Source organism: Amphimedon queenslandica, unplaced genomic scaffold (genome assembly GCF_000090795.2).
Source record: "Amphimedon queenslandica unplaced genomic scaffold, v1.1 AMPQUscaffold_13469, whole genome shotgun sequence".
NCBI lineage: Eukaryota > Metazoa > Porifera > Demospongiae > Haplosclerida > Niphatidae > Amphimedon > Amphimedon queenslandica.
Window position 1 is genome coordinate 314,825 of NW_003546295.1, and position 17,102 is coordinate 331,926.

Consider the following 17,102-nt stretch of genomic DNA (forward strand, 5'->3'; position numbering starts at 1 on the left):
ACGGCCCTCGGGCTATATCACATCCTCAGACACAAATCTCAGGTCCTATATTCTGCATATGCGACCTACTAGAACAATATATAATACACATACATTATTGTAGGAAGACGGAATCTCAAGTATTGAAGCATTTTGCCTTGCTGAACAATTCATAATTTGAACATTATACTATTGTAATTTCTATTTCTGCTTTTTGCCCTGAAATATAATTGACTTTTTTGTTGTGAGTAATGTCCCAGTAATGTCCCACTTGTCCCATACCATGATCATATTATGCTGTCTGTCCTGTCCCACTGTCCCCTTATACAAGAGGGATGGTCCCAGGAATGACCCACCTGTCCAATACCGTGAGCATATTATGATGTCTGTCCTGTCCCACTGTCCCCTTAGGACAAGAGGGACGGTGCCAGTAAAGTCCCATCTGTCCCATACCATGAGCATATTATGCTGTCTGTCCTGTCCCACTGTCACCTTAGGACAAGAGGGTCGGACCCAGAAATGTCCCACCTGTCCCATACCATGATCATGTTATGCTGTCTGTCCTGTCCCACTGTCCCATTAGGACAGAGGGAAGGTCCTAGTAATGACTAACCTTTCCCATACGATGAGCATATTATGCTGTCTGTCCTGTCCCACTGTCCCCTTAGGACAAAAGGGACAATCCTAGGAGCATCCCGCATGTAGCATGCCAAGTCATAGTTATTTGTTTATGTCACTCTAGAATACAAGGGATGGAAAACCAATCACCTGTGTAGTCACACTGTGCATATATGTGTTGTGTTGTGTTTCTTGACAAGTGACAGACAGGCATCATAAAAATTATAAAATACAATATGTTTAACTAAGTTTTTTAAATTTATGACTTAGTAGTCTTTTATTGTGTCTGAAACACAAATACAGAATAAAAAACAAGAATGTATGCTCTGACATGCTCCTTGTCATTTATGAATACTTGATAGCCAAGAAAATGTCTGCTTACAAACTTCTGTATTAATGTATAATATTAGTAATAGACCACAACATTTATTGTGTCATCACTAACCTTGCCAAGTTCATCAATGTTATTGGGATCACAGTACCACTTGTCTGTATGCCCTTTCATGTGAAACTTATCAACTACAATTGTCAATTGCAATATGAAGTTTGAAGTTGAAGTTATAGAGCTTCTATGAAGTGCATATTTCTTAAGATGACAGCCATTGTCATAGATAATATACTCTGCATATATAAATGAGAGTGAATTGTAGAACTATACATGGTAAAATATAAACCTACTTAAATCAGAGGCTAGAAAAACATTATCCTGCAAAAGCTGGTGTAGCTGGCCATAAACTTGCCCTTTTGATTCTGACCTGAACAGTTCCGCTACATGTATAAAAATGCCACAAGGTCATATAGCAGCTAGAATCCCTACATATAATTATCTTTTTCTGTACCACAAGTAGGCTTTTTGACTCTTTCGGCATCATCTTCAACAAAAATTCTCTTACATCCAAAGTGTTCATGTTAACAGAGCAAAAATTTCTGCTTACCCTTCTGCATCTTTTATAACAAGTCTTTCTATCTTAGCTTTCTTGGCCATTGGCTCTGACAGACATGTCTTTTGGGAAGGCAACACTAATTTTCTGTCCAGCACGGCTAACAGTGTTAAGCAAAAATTCTTTTTGAATATTGTCTTTATAGTCTTTAATTGCTGATATTGGAAGTGTAGATCCTGCAATCCATTTTGTAGCAACACCGGGTTGTCCTAGCAACAATACCAACAAGCAATAAACAATGTATGTATAACTTACAAGTTACAACATGATCATTCTCAAGGATTTAATATTGGCAATTGGCAGTTTACTTGTTGAAGAAATTGCCCATACTCTGCCATTTTGTTTGTATCTGAGCATGCTCAATGAAACATGTCACAAAAATGGTCAAATGGGAAAGTTTCAAATTATATGTACTTTCAATAGGCAAATTAGCGAAATATTACTCTTGCTCAAATGGTGTGGTAAACCTCATCCAATATTAATGACAAATGATTGGTAATTTGCTATATACTTCATAATAGTCTTCATTCCATGTTGTTTTTTTTGATAATATTGTCTCAAGTACAAAATCATTTCTGCTACTTGTTTCATCCTTTTCTGAGAAACTGATTCAGGTGACTCAATCAAAAACAATTTCCATGTACTGGAGTGTGAACACATCCAGTTTTAATCTTCCTAGGTAAATTTATAAACTCCACAAAGCCTGTGTCTCTAGCCATACAAACATCTCTCTGATTTTTCATATTTCCATCAAAAACCAAAGCTGCTCTGCATCCAGGATTGTTGCACTTGTGACCTACATGTACATGCATGTAAAGATGTAAAAAAGTCACAGTAGATTACATGAAAATTATGTAATGCAATTAACAAAGATAAAGTAGAACAAGTGCAGTAACAAAAGTAAGGCACAAAAAGTTAAATAATAAATTATAGAGTGACAATACGTTTACATGTACATTAATTCATTACTGGTTACATAACATATGTTAAGTCATTAAGATATAAAAACCATTTGAAGCCATTCTTACTTGCAAAACTTGTCTGGAAAGAGTCAAAAAATCTGGGTGTCAATTTTGTTAATGTGAGACGAAAATCTTGATAAATTATTTTTTTTGAATCCAAACTCTCCAATTACATGCAAAGCAGCATATCGAAGGTGTGCAACTTCTAACCTACGCCTGACTAATTTCAATCTGTCACCTAACTCCCTGTAAACAAAAGCACATACAATACATTACAAAAATTTAATGAAGAAAACATATATATCTCCTTATTACATCATTGCCATTTTGTTCATCTGAGTTTTCATATCCATGGTAACAGTTATAGATATCAGCTTTTTGTTTGTATGACAGTTCTCCTATAAGTAACTCGGTGTCATACATAATTAGAAAATTCATTTCAAAAGCTGTCGCTTGTGAGGAAATAAAATATGGCAAAGAACTCCAATTTTCACTGTAATGCAAGCGGCCGTAACAATTAGTTGTGTACCCGTAATACTGCAACAGCTTACATCATTTCTTCCCACAATACTTGTGATAGTGCTTGGATGGAATGGAACTAAACTTTAAAGAATAAACATTAAGTTTGCTAGGACGATCGAACCGCAAGTACAATGGTCCACGACATACAACACAGACAGACTGCTGAGGTATTAGAATAATTCCTAGTAGCTTTTCTTTCGAATCTGGTAGAGATATTATTTCTGATGTTAGTAAAGTATCATCAACAAATGCTTGTGCATCTAGTAGTTTCAAGTTGTCCATCAATATTGTTCCAGTTTCAACAGGAGCGGATGTTCTGCTTTAGAGAAGGTACAGCAGACTTATAGAAAATCAGGATATTCTTCTGGAAGAAATAGAGCAGCAAACAAAAATGTACGAATCTCAGATACATTGTTAAAATGGCCTTGTAGTAGATCAATCTTGTGCTTTACATGTGTGTGGGTGTGGCTTCATTTCACTATAGCAGATTAGATTTACAGCGCAGTACAGTAAGAGAAGAACACTCAGTCTACCGGTCACCTGAAGATTAATCAGCACTGTCAAAATGTCATCACCATTTTCAAGCCAAGATCCAAGGCAAAAGTTACAAGAAACTAGAGAGAGACTGAAAAAGTGCTGGGCTGTTGAACTAGACTGGAGTTTGTTTCCCAGTGAAGTTACTGCTATAAGTCAAGCATGCACTTGTATTAATTATAGCTTGCAATTGATATGCTATAGATTATAATTGTCTGCAAGTATGTAGGAGAAACTATGTTTCAAAAGGCATATATAGATGCCATTTTGAGCCTCAAACGCGTGTACTGTGCTAGACCATTGCAATGTACAAAAATTCATGCATCAATTTTTGGTTTAGATTCTACCTTAAATTTATTGCAATTAAAAGTTGCTTTAAGGTAGCTAATTTTAATCAAAGCAAGCTCTGATACTGTAATCAGCCCTATCAGGTGTAAATAATACAATAGCTTTCATGGTACCACCAAAACTATTGCATTATCTACACCTCATGAAGGGTTGATGACACTAAGGATCATCCTATATACCATAGATATCTATACGTATGTATTATGCTCAATACATGCATATGCATTATACTGTTACAAGTTAATTGCTCATATAGGCTTGCCATAAAGTATCTGAGGCAATTAGTGTATATCTAACAGCTGTTTTGGGTAGTTTTCTGACTATCACCAGTTTTGCTTTATCATCCGCAAAAATACAAGTTCCTAAGACAGGGTTGAGTGAGTATGCTATAGTTTGGCTAATTATATTTATGTTGACTGGAAGTTAAAAATCAACTCTGCATAGCTACATTGTGAGCCTGGTTAGATGTGCTACAGAAGAAATTGGATGTAAAGGTCAGTTCATGTTATAATATTTTAAAACCACATTCATAAGGTACACTGCTTTTTATAAATAATTTTGCTTCATACTGCAGATGAATGGTTGTTTCAGGATGCTTCTTTTGAGAAGGTGGGAGAGTTAATGTCACTCAATGGAGGGAGATTACTAGAAATTTATGATGAATTTTCATTATTTCTCTCTAAACTCAACCTTTTTAAAGGGAAATGCCTGTCCAACTCACATGAAATGAACCAGTTTTATGAGTTATATAATGGCAATAGTTGGACTCGCTCCACAGGTAGCTTTTATGATAAATATATTTTCTCTTCAGCTTCTCCTTCATTTACACTTTCCCTTTTAAGTCTACTATCTCTGCTGTACTATTATTTCTATTATTATTACTTATATTAATAAGATTAATGAGCTTTACTTTAGTTACAGGAGAGGCCAGTTTCTCTATGGATAAATTAATCTTGTTGTTGGTGGGTATAATCAACCAGCTTTTGCCCGTTCCATAATTAAAACATAAGGAAATACTGAGAAGGGACTCAGTCAGAGATTTCTGTGGTTATTCCCAAAACCTATTTTTGCCAAGTTTTGTACATTGAAGCCAATTGATGAAGATGTTACCAGCACTATCGGTAAGATTATTAATTTCCCCTCTTTTTATATTATTTTCAAAATAGTAAAAATGATAGTTTCTGTCTGGAAAAAGAAATCAGATACACGACATGAATGGATATTTAACTTTCCTGACAAACTGACTCTATTTGAAGAGAAGTATGATGCATTGCAGGATCAACTAGAAACTATTGCAGGTTTAGATGATCTACTAACTGGTAAATTCAAAGCAAAAATTTGGGTTTTTTTTAATATAGCTTAAATCCATGAATACAGCAATTATTTAAAGCTACAAATTTTTGTCAGTCAAAAATACATTGTCAAAATTATTTATGTTGAAACTAATGTCAGGAATAATATTTTTTTCATTTTGACTATAAAATGTGAAAGCACATAAATATATTTTGTATGAAAACAATGACACAATTGATAAAATATTTGACTAATAAAAATTTGGAGCTATACTGTAGCCTAAAATATATTAATTTTTAATTTCATTATGATACTGATAGAGGTAAATGTATTTCAGCATATGATTAGTGAGATACTATAAAATACAATTTATAGTGCTAGTTTTATTTATATTGGCATGTGATTTAATTTAATGAACATCAATTTTGATAGCAATGTTGAGCCAGTAACTGGCATAAGTATTAAGAGCCTCAGCATCACTCTATGTCCTCTTTCAATATGTTTCATGTGAACAATCACAAGAACCTCTACCTGAAATCATTACTGATAAAGCTGTGAAAGCATCAATGAATTCTGTTGAAGTTTGCTGTCAGCAAACAGCTTTCATAGCTGGTAGAGGTAGATTAGAAGAGGAAATAGCTTTTATCAGTTATATTCAGGTATCAATCTAAACAAAAATGCATGATACTATGTCTTTATAATTTTAGAGAATTGTCATACAGACACTGCTGTTATCAAAACACCTATTTTTGTTGAAACATTCTGTCTCAATTTACCTAGAAAAGAGTTACACTTGCCCAGCATTCTTCAAGCGAAAAAGTTTCGTAACATGGGAAACAAAGATGGCACTTTAGCTGCATTTAAAGAGTTAGAAAAAATTGGCTTAGGTACTCTGACAGGCAGCAATCCTGTAAGCTTTAAAGAAATATTAATATTATTGTACTTATGTCTATTAAAGCACTATATTTTTACAAAAAAGTTGATTCCAGAACACAAGGAGGAAAGAACTACATTTGTGACCATAATAGACAAAGGTACCTAATGGCGGGTAGTGAAGTTTGTCTTTATAGCCAAAAATATCCAACTTCCTGAGCGCCATTTAACATAAAATTACTCCACAGGATGCAAAAACTTACTATGTTACTTTTAGAAACAGTGGTTGTCCAACAGAGCACTCACAGGTTTATATTTTTCATTATAATGATAAATTTTAAAATCCGCCATAAGGTACCTTTTGTCAATTATGGTCACATTTGTTGCAACTCTAATGAAATTCAAAATGTCACTTAAAGACTACATGGGTGCTCTTGACAAACCTCCAATCAAAATGTGAGTTAACAAATGAAAATAAAATTGTTATTTACACAATGTACATTACTTTAAGGGTCTGAAAAAAGGACTTGCTGGACAAGAGGGTGACTGTGATAAAAAAAGCAAAATTTCCAAAAGAGATTGAGTTTATAATTATGATTTAGTATAACTTTATCTTATACATGTAACATCTCTGTAATGCCATATCCTTTTTTTTAAGTGGCAGAGACACGTGAAACAATGTACAGAATATGTCTGTTACTCAAAAGGACTGTCCATCTTGTTGAAATTTCCATAAGGGGACAGTGGGACAGGAGAGACAGCATAATATGATTGTGGTATGGGACAGGTGGGACATTACTGGGACCGTCCCTTTTGTCCTAAGGGCACAGTGGGACAGGACAGAATAATATGATCATAATATGGGACAGGTTGGACATTACTGGGACCGTCCCTTTTGTCCTAAGGGGACAGTGGGACAGGACAGACAGAATAATATAATCATTGTATGGGACAAGTCGGACATTCCTGGGACCGTCCCTCTTGTCCTAAGGGGTCAGTGGGATAGGACAGACAGCACAATATGCTCATGGTATATGGGACAGGTGGGACAATACTGGGACAGTCCCTCTTGTCCTAAGGGGACAGTGGGACAGGACAGACAGCATAATATGATCATGGTATGGGACAGGTGGGACATTACTGGGACTGTCCTTCTTGTCTTAAGGCGACAAGACAGACAGCATAAGACACTCATGGTATGGGACAGGTGGGACATTACTGGGACTGTCCCTCTTGTCCTTAGGGGACAGTGGGACAGGACAGACAGCATAATATGCTCATAATATGAGACAGGGGACATTCATGGTACTGTCCCTCTTGTCCTAAGTGGTCCTAGGACAGACAGCATAATATGCTTATGGTATATGGGACAGGTGGGACGATACTGGGACCATCCCTCTTGTCCAAGGGGACAGTAGAACAGGACAGACAGCATAATAGGCTCATGGTACGGGACAGGTAGGACATTCCTGGGACTGTCCCTCTTGTCCTAAGGGGACAGTGGAATAGGACAGACAGCATATGCTCATGGTATATGGGAAAGGTGGGACATTCCTGGGACAGTCCCTTTTGTGGACAATGGGACTGAAGGTTACAAGGGGATGGAGGATATGCATCCTCAGAATCCTTATGGTACAGGACAATGAGATTCCTGAGGACTGTTGCCAGTAAACCTGGACATGTATGAATATTGATACATTTGTAATATATGTACTTTTACTTCCAACAGTTATGCTTAGATGGTTTGTTGAATGGCATGTTGTTACTCCTGCTATGACAACTGATAGTTTGATTGAAGAGTCAGAGGTTGAAGTGTGCCCGGAGAAAGTACCAATAAAATGCTTAGATGAGAATGTCTGCATCAATAACATTCAGAAGTTTTTACTTATGATGCCTGGAGCTTGGTGAATGATGTTTCTGGTACTCTACAGGCTAAAGGTACATGGGTATGTACTACTTGTTCACCCGATCTTCATTCTTATGAAAGTATTTGTTGTGACAGTTGCCTGGACTGGCTCCATTTGAAGTGTACAGGTTTGTGTCTCCATGTCCAAAGTCAAAGTACTGGCATTGCAGATCTTGTCATGTGTGAGGATATTGTATTAGCTACTCAGTCATGTCATTGTATGATTTATAAAAGTACTTAACAATATTTTTTTTTAAATAATTTAAAAGTTATATATGAAGTGACACAGTGAATGGGTTGCACCAGGCTATAACTAGATTCATTGTAATTGTTTGCTACACGAATCGATTGCCTCCAGAGTCATCAGTGAGCTCAAAAACCTTGGGTCATTGTCCTGACAATACCTAACAAAAAAAATGAAGTCCTTTAAACTGAAAGTTAACTTTAAAAGATGAAAAATTATGCCCTACTGTTACTCATATGAGTAGTAACACATGCCTTTACGCATGCGCAGTTCTTGGTTCCGTAAAAATAGCCATTCCTTTGTCGTTTACGGTTCCGTACAAATAGTCACTGCCTTAAAAATTAGAGTAGGTACATAATGAATGTACTATATTTTATCACTCAAAAAGATGATGCATGGAGATTATATCAAGTGTCATCAAAAGTGCACTTCTTCAGCTGAGACACTATTAAACCATGAAATATATATAATACATTACAATTAATCAGTTTCTCTCACCTGGAACTACTACAACTGGTTGGTGGCGGTGGTGTTCCTAGTTGATCAAAATCAGAGTTATTAGTACAAAACCAACAAGTGCAATTTCACTTAGGTTTTCTTTATTAGTAGCTTCATTATTGCATGGATTATTTCAAGCAAACTTGATTGTCTTAAAATGAAAAGTGAGCAGGTGAGACTTAATTTTGTGGCACTAAAAAGTATATAATTACATTACCCTGTTGGTTCTGCTCATGATTACAAGAGTCAATTTATTCAGTCTATAGAACCTAAGTATCTATGATAGAACTTAAAAGAGTGAGAATTTGTGGTTGTGTGGAGTGGTGGAGAATACAGACAGCACTCACAGCAGCTATGGTCACAGTAATACACGTTACTGTACAATTTTCTAATTAAAAGCCCATCATAGATATGTCTTCAAGAGATTTCTTTATACAGTCATAGGTATGCAAATTATAACAATAACCAATTGTTACACATCTTCAGGATTTTTGTTAAGGCAATGCAAACACTGAAGCACTATAAATTATATGATAAACATTGTGTGTTGTAAGGGTACCTATCTTAAAATTAATAAAGTCTACAGTCTCACTTGTGAAACTAAGTTCATAATAAACTCGACATCTATGCACAAATGCCGCCAGTAGGACTTTGCAGGAATGTTCAGTGCTTAGTTGAAGTGAAAGTTCAACCTTAACAAGAGAGAATGCATGCTACTGTTCTAGCAGCACAGCCTGCAAAAGTGTATCATAAGTGACACCACATCTATAAAGCAGTAGGCTACAAAAATGAAGGGGCCTACCTTGCACGCTAGTGAGATCAAGAACGAAGGTAGGTAGGAATGGGTGTGACTGAAAGGCGTGGTGAGGAGGCTGAGATGCATGTTTGGTCACTGACAGTCTGAGACACCAGGTACTAGATGAATGCAGGACATTTAACTGGGGCGAGCCTCATATGTGACCATAATTGACAAAAGGTACCTTATGGCGGGTAGTGAAATTTGTGATTCTAGCCTAAGAAATCCAACTTCCTGAGCCCCATTTATCATAAAATTACTCCACAGCATGCAAAAAGTTACCATGAAACTTTTAGAAACAATGATTGTCTAACAAAGCACTCACAGGTTGATATTTTCCATTATAACGATCAATTTTAAAATCCGCCATGAGGGCCCTTTTGTCAATTATGGTCACATATGCATGGTATTTATGATTTTATACAATGAAAAGTGAATCATCAGTGACTTATTATGTCAGAAGAATTTGTTAATAGTGTTGCTGTTTTTGGTGCCATACCAAGCAAGACTTGTGCATGATTCTGTAGGCTACCATTCAGTGGGTCGCTGCACGTACATGTAGTTCTATTCAGTCAATGATAATGATAACAAACAAGAAGAAACATTTTATCTCTCCTTTTTCAAGTTTCTTGCTGCTGCAGAAGTGTCTGGACAACAGATAGTCCTCTGCTTGTTGCAAGTAAGCTCAAGACTTGCTTCCATGTCATAGCCTTCGCAAAACACCATTTTATTTCATTGCAACTACTCCCTAATCAATGAAACAGTAAAAATTAAGCTACCGCATTAGACCATTGATATTTGAATAGATAGTAGCACACACACACATGAGCATGAGCAGGTAAGTGTGAAAGGAGAAAGGTGTGACTGAACTGATCATCGAAGGTGACTGTAGGACTTTTGGAATTAGGAATAAAAAGCTCCAAATGTAACACTTTATTCTCAATTTAATGGAGACTAGATTTCATGTTATCCATCACTAGATTCACCACATGCATTAATTAGGTTGGAGCTAATAATGATTCATATTTCTAATGCAGGAATCTAGATGTACACTATTAATCAATGATAGGCTTTATTATGTAAATAAATAATGATTATTACAATATTAGCAAAATGAATTTCATAGTATATATAGCTACTAATAAAATTAGGGAGGAGTTTAGGTGACCCATGATAGCTTTTTCAAAAAAAAGTTCGTTTTTAAGAAAGGTTTAAAAATTTATTGTCGGGTTGACTAATTGTACAAATAGTCATTATTTCAAAAATTTTTGGAGGGCATATAATTGCCCTTTTGGTTCTTTAAACTCTCAAATGTATTTTGATTGTGGCGAGGGCATGTGCTATATAGCACTCGTTGAAGCAGGGGTGGTACATATCATTAATATCTAGTGTGAGATCATTGTTATCAGATGGGTGTTTCCGTCTGTGGTCTCTTGTGAAAAGGTGGCCTCCACCTAGCTGTTGGCCCTTCAATCTAAGGAATTTGGTTTCGATTTACAAAAGGAGTTTCGGGATACACTATGGTGCACAGTATGGGTGGCAACTATCTGGAGTTCTTCCGACATGTGGCTCTGCTTATTCATTCTCAATTGATCACTCTTTAATTTGTGTTCATGGTGGCTTAATTATCTTAAGACATAATGATGTGTGAGACATTTCTGCTTCCCTGATAATGGTTGTCTGAGTGTCGTTAAGGAACGGGTCCTACAACTCACACTGGGGAAACCTTGTGACATCACACATTTTCTACTAATCATGAAGCTAGACTAGACATATCTGCTAAGGAATTCTTTGGCCATTGTTTTAGAAGTGTTTTTTGATGCCCGTATGTTTCATGCTCTAGCCCCTACTAAAAAGTCTCATACTTTGGAATCCTGCTATAGAGATAATGAGTTGAAGAAGAAAGGAAAGTATGAGCTAAGGGTGAAGGAAGTTGAGCACTCCTCCTTCATTCCCCGTATTTTCTCCACCTTGGGCGGCAGTAGCCCCTTCAATACCTCTTTCCTCAAGAGACTCTCCTCTACCCAGAGAAGTTTAACAGATACAACCACTCCACAATGAATTTTATTTGATGCCAGTATTTATTGACCATGTTTCGGTCTGGAATTCATTGTATAAGGGGCACTAGGCAACGTAGCAATGTGACTGACTACTCTGTTATTATAATCCCTTATCATTTCGTTTTTTGTGTCACTAACATAACGTACCTATTTTTAACCTTGCTTAACATGCATGTTTTACTTCTGTTTTTATTTATAATAAATTTTTGAGGTCTCCGTCTCCTCTTACTGTAAAAAAATATTGTAACAAATGAACTAAATGTGGATGACATGAAGGTAGAGATAATTTCAATAAAATTTAATTATAACACCATGAGGAGATTAACTAACTATCCAGTGAAACACTTCAGTCTATTGCAACAGTAAAAATGAAAGCGAGAGAGAAACAGCTTTGTACCTTTGGTGTTATTCAACGGTATTTTGTAAAGGCTTAGGGCATTAAAGTTTCTGAGATTATGTAATATTAAATATGATTTGCAATTTGGCATAGTATATGTGCAGTTAACTTAAGAATGAATAATGTAAATTTTTACTGGCAGAGTTTGCTCAAATCCAAAGATCTAGTATGTTATGGAAGACACATGCACCTGTGACAACTGCTCTATATACTATTCATTAAAGCATGTAATAATTTAGAAGAATTTGATAGCAACTATCACAAATCTTGTGGACATGTTTGCACTCATGGATGATATGAATGTGTGACAATGATTTAAGAGCATTCCACTCTTCGCTGAATGTTCTTTGTACTGCTGCGTGGAGAAATGTTACAAGTTTCTGACAGTTTTAAAAGTGTGGTTAAAATAGAAATGGTTGATGTTTAGTTTGCACTGCACCATTGATACAGCAAAATACAGCTTTAGCTAGATAGAACAGTAGTCTTACCAAAGATCAGCAATGCACTTAATGCAATTTTGGCTAACAGGTGGAAGGATGATAGTGATGATTTTGTGGCCTCTTCTTTATGTTCCCTCTCATAGAAGTTCATGAAGAGTTGATTCCTGGGCCACCACTGTACTCCCCAATTAGTATTTCTAATTGAGAGTCAGAAGATGAACGTGATGCATCTCAGTCTCGTGAAAAATCAAGTTCTACAAGCACCTGTATACGACTCAAATCTTTCTTTCACTTCTCACTTTTACTCCTTTGTCCCTTCTTTCAAAATTATTGATGACAATGTCAGAAAGGATGTTACACCACGATATATAAGGTCAACAGCCAAGCAATGAGTCAAGTCATTTCATTACTATCATAGTTATGCTGTTTGTAATAGCATGGACGTTAGTTCATTTCTCAATGAATTGTCACCAACATGCATTTCACCACTTGAGATATGTGCTATGACATCACTGCCAAATGGAGATGATGAATCTGCTCTAATTGCTAACATTCAAGTACTATTTTCAGGTATTTTAGTAGGAACTTTACCATTCTTCAACATAGCATTTTCTGATTTAATTGATCACATTAATCACTGCAGGCATGAAGAAGTTTCATCAAAATCTTGCACTGTAAGTATTCAACTATAAGGTATCGCACAATGATCTTTTTAATAAGGTACCTCTCGGAGTAATTCCAAGTGATAAAAAGAAAGTGAAAGACATGTTTGACATACTAACTCATATCCATCAGTACGTGCCACAAGTTGAATATAAAGAGCTTGTGGCTGTAGATTTAACATCTACTAATGTGTTCAAGAATGCTACCGTTTATAAAGCCTTGACCCATCCAAAATTGCTAGGTGATCAATTATCTCAGGTTCGAGCTAGAACTGCACTTAAAGTTAAGAGCAATGGAGAAAGACCATCATTTCGATTAGAAGGGTTCATTTTGGCAACTGAAGAATGGCATGCCAAGCTTTGTCTGTTTTAAGTAGGCATGATTTTGCAATTAGACAAGTTTCATTGTCTGTGTATACATAGGTTATTTGGAAATGTTTAATGTCTAAGAAGTCAATGTGCCAACCAAATTAGATACCAAATTGGAAGATCCATTGTAGCTGAAAAGGACTTGAAGTGCATTATGAATGCTTCAGAAGATTTTTTGCAAACCTTATTGAAGAGCTGCATGACTTAGGCTGCTATGAAAGTTTTATATATGGAATCTCTCAATGAATGCCCTTCTTCAATTCCAGAAGACTTGTGGACAAAAGATAGAAGTAGGCGTAAAGGAATCATTAACACAGATTTGTCTCTTATAATTGACAAGTTTGTCAATGTGAAATACAACTCACCATTGCAAATTTTCAAGATAGAGTAGGCACATATGCTAAGGAACTATTAACTGTCGGATCATTATATATGGAATTTGCTGATGAAATAAAAAGGGGATGTTGACTGGGCAATCAGATGCTGGAAGCTTTTGAGGCCATTTTTCACAGTCCAAATAGAAATAATTTGGCAAAAGTAGCAGCTCTTCTATACCATTATCAGTACTTACTTTCTCCTAGGCAAGCTGAACAAGTCATATTTATTCACTTCATCAATTCAACAGGCATACCAGAAGCAAATGTTTCTGTTGACCTGCATATAGAACGCTTGTCATTGGTGCTCTTGGCAGCAATAAATTTGAAGACACAATTGTAAGACTCAGCAAACAATTGGCACTCTCAGTCCTTTATTACACTGTGTTTACACTGTACCCTGAAACCGTGCCATCAACCTTTATCTACACTTAAGTCATTACCAGTGTAAACACAACCACCACTGTTCCCAAAATAGCCTGCTGGTAGTACCTTCATGAGCCATGCTAGCACAAATGAAGCGTTCTGACAACGACCACACCCATTGGGAGGTGTGACCACATGTACTGTGCATGCAAATAAAATGGCTGTGAACTGGAAGGATGATGAAACCCTTGCTCTAATCAATATTTGGGGTGATGACGTAGTCTAAGCCCAGCTTGAAGGATGCAAAAGAATAAGTGTGTTTATGAGAAGATCTCCAAGGCTATGGAGGAGGGTGGATATGAAAGATCAGCTGAGCAATGTCGTGAGAAGGCCAAAAAGTTGAAAATGGATTACAGGAAAATTAAAGATAAACACAGTAACAGGCACAGGTAGGAAGACTTCGAAGTTTTTGGAACCACTTGATCAAGTTTTGGGAGATAAACGTACTACCGAACCACCTGTCGTTGATAAATCTCGCAATGAGTCTGTAGAGATAGAGAAAGGAGGTCCACCTTCTGTTACTGAAGAAAATTCAAGTGATGATGCAACAACACCATTAACTGACGGTGAATTGTCAGGGACATCAACGGAGAACCAATCTATTTTATCAGATAATTAAAAAAACAACCAGGTTAAGTCGCATACAAAGAAGGCTACAAAGTGTAAAAACTGAGAAGATTGAATTGAGAAATTAATAGATACTGTTGCTGACAAAATGATTGCAGCTAGTACAGATAGTGATCGAAAATTTATATAGCTTTTGGAAAAAAGATTGAAGTTTGAAATGGAAGAAAAGGAAAGACAAGAAAAAATAAGAAAAAAAGAGGGAATTTCAGTTAAGGATGTTTAGTATGATTTGTTAACAAACTCATAATAATTATCATCTCACATCATCATCACCTTGGATTCAGTTTGACAGTGATTATTTTGAACAGTGATTATTGGTTTTGATTGTCAAAATAATTGATTTGTCACGTAATTATATTGAAAGAAATCAATTTTATGAATGTTTAACATTTGTATTAAAGAGAGAGGAAGTGAAGTAATTGTGACCATAATTGACAAAAGGCCCTTATGGCGGATTTTAAAATTGTGACCATAATTGACAAAAGGTACCTTATGGCGGATAGGAAAATTGGTCTTTATAGCCTAAAAAATCCAACTTCCTGAGCTCCATCTATCATAAAATTAATCCAGAGGATGCAAAAAGTTACTATGTAGCTTATAGAAACAATTGTTGACTAAGAGAGCACTCACAGGTAGATATTTTTCATTTTTAAGAGGAATTTTAAAATCCGCCATAAGGTACTTTTGTCAATTATGGTCACAATTGATCGTTATAATGGAAAATATCAACCTGTGAGTGCTTTGTTAGACAATCATTGTTTCTAAAAGTTTCATGGTAACTTTTTGCATCCTGTGGAGTTAGTTTATGATAAATGGCGCTGAGGAAGTTGGATTTTATAGGCTAGAAAGACAAATTTCACTACCCGTCATAAGGTACCTTTTGTCAATTATGGTCACAATTACATGTCATTAGGTATGGGGTTACTACAAATGTAGTCCATTAAAACTTCATGAATGTCTTCATTAATCTCTTGTGAATCTGTTACATCAGAAACAGGTACATTATTGTAAAGCTCCTGTACATCTAGTAGCCAGTTATCACACAGATGTTGTGTAAAATGCAACAAGCATCTACAACATAAGGGACCCGTTTCACATCCATGTCATTCTGTTTAGCAAGACGGCACCAACTTGCCTTTAATTGAACAAAAGCGTTCTCACTCACAATACATGCTCTTGACATTCGATAGTTATAGGTCTTTTGCTGTGAAGAGAGGCTACTATTGCGTGGGTATGGTTTTACTAGCCAGGAATGTAATGGATAAGCAGAATCACCAACCATAAACGGAGACAAAGGACGACCATTTATATCTAGCAGATGTCCTTGTAACATTTCTTTATTATTAGCCTTGCGATACAAGGCTAAATTTAAAAACACACGAGCAACGTGGACACTACCAGGCCAACCCACATGAATATTACGAAAATGGCACCAACAAAAGATTGAAGAATGACTGAATAAAACCCTTTCCTATTATAGTAGTCGGTGAGATTTGAAGAAGGGGGACGTATAGGTATGTAGCAGCCGTCAATAGCACCAGCACATGAAAAATTCCACCTTTTCTTGAAGTCTGCTACAGTATTTTTGAGATGCTGTCCGGATGGGAAATTTATGTAAGTTTTTAAAAAACCCTCACAATAGCATCAATTGTTTGATGAACAATCACACACACTGTGCACCTTGCAATTCCAAAGAGATGTGCAATTGTACGGTATTTAGAACATGTAGCTAGACACCACAGTGTAACTGCCACTCTCTTTTTAACAGATATAGCCTTTCTTAAAGTCGTATCCTGGTGTAGGAGTACAGGGTGTAATTGATGACACAAATAATTAAAGTTTGCCTAGTCATACAAAAGTTTTGTTTCCAGTCATGCTCCTCAAAAGTTTCTAATACAACATACTCCCACCAGAAGCTACACCAATATATGTACACATACATTTTATACATTACTTTGCATGCATCTGTATACTACATTGGCTCTATCCACACTTTTCTTGGAGTGGGCAGAAGAGCAAAAAAAAAGGAATGATGGACTTTCATAGCTACTGTATGCTGCAAACTTCTCAGTTGCATTTTTCTTTTCATTTTAAATCGAGCCTTTATTCCATGAGAACACTTGGACATATTTTTAGAAAAAAGTAGCATCAATGCTTTACTGCTGTGATCCACCATTTGAAAGACGGTGAGACATGCCCAAAATAAATAATTAACTAACACCACGCCTTCTAC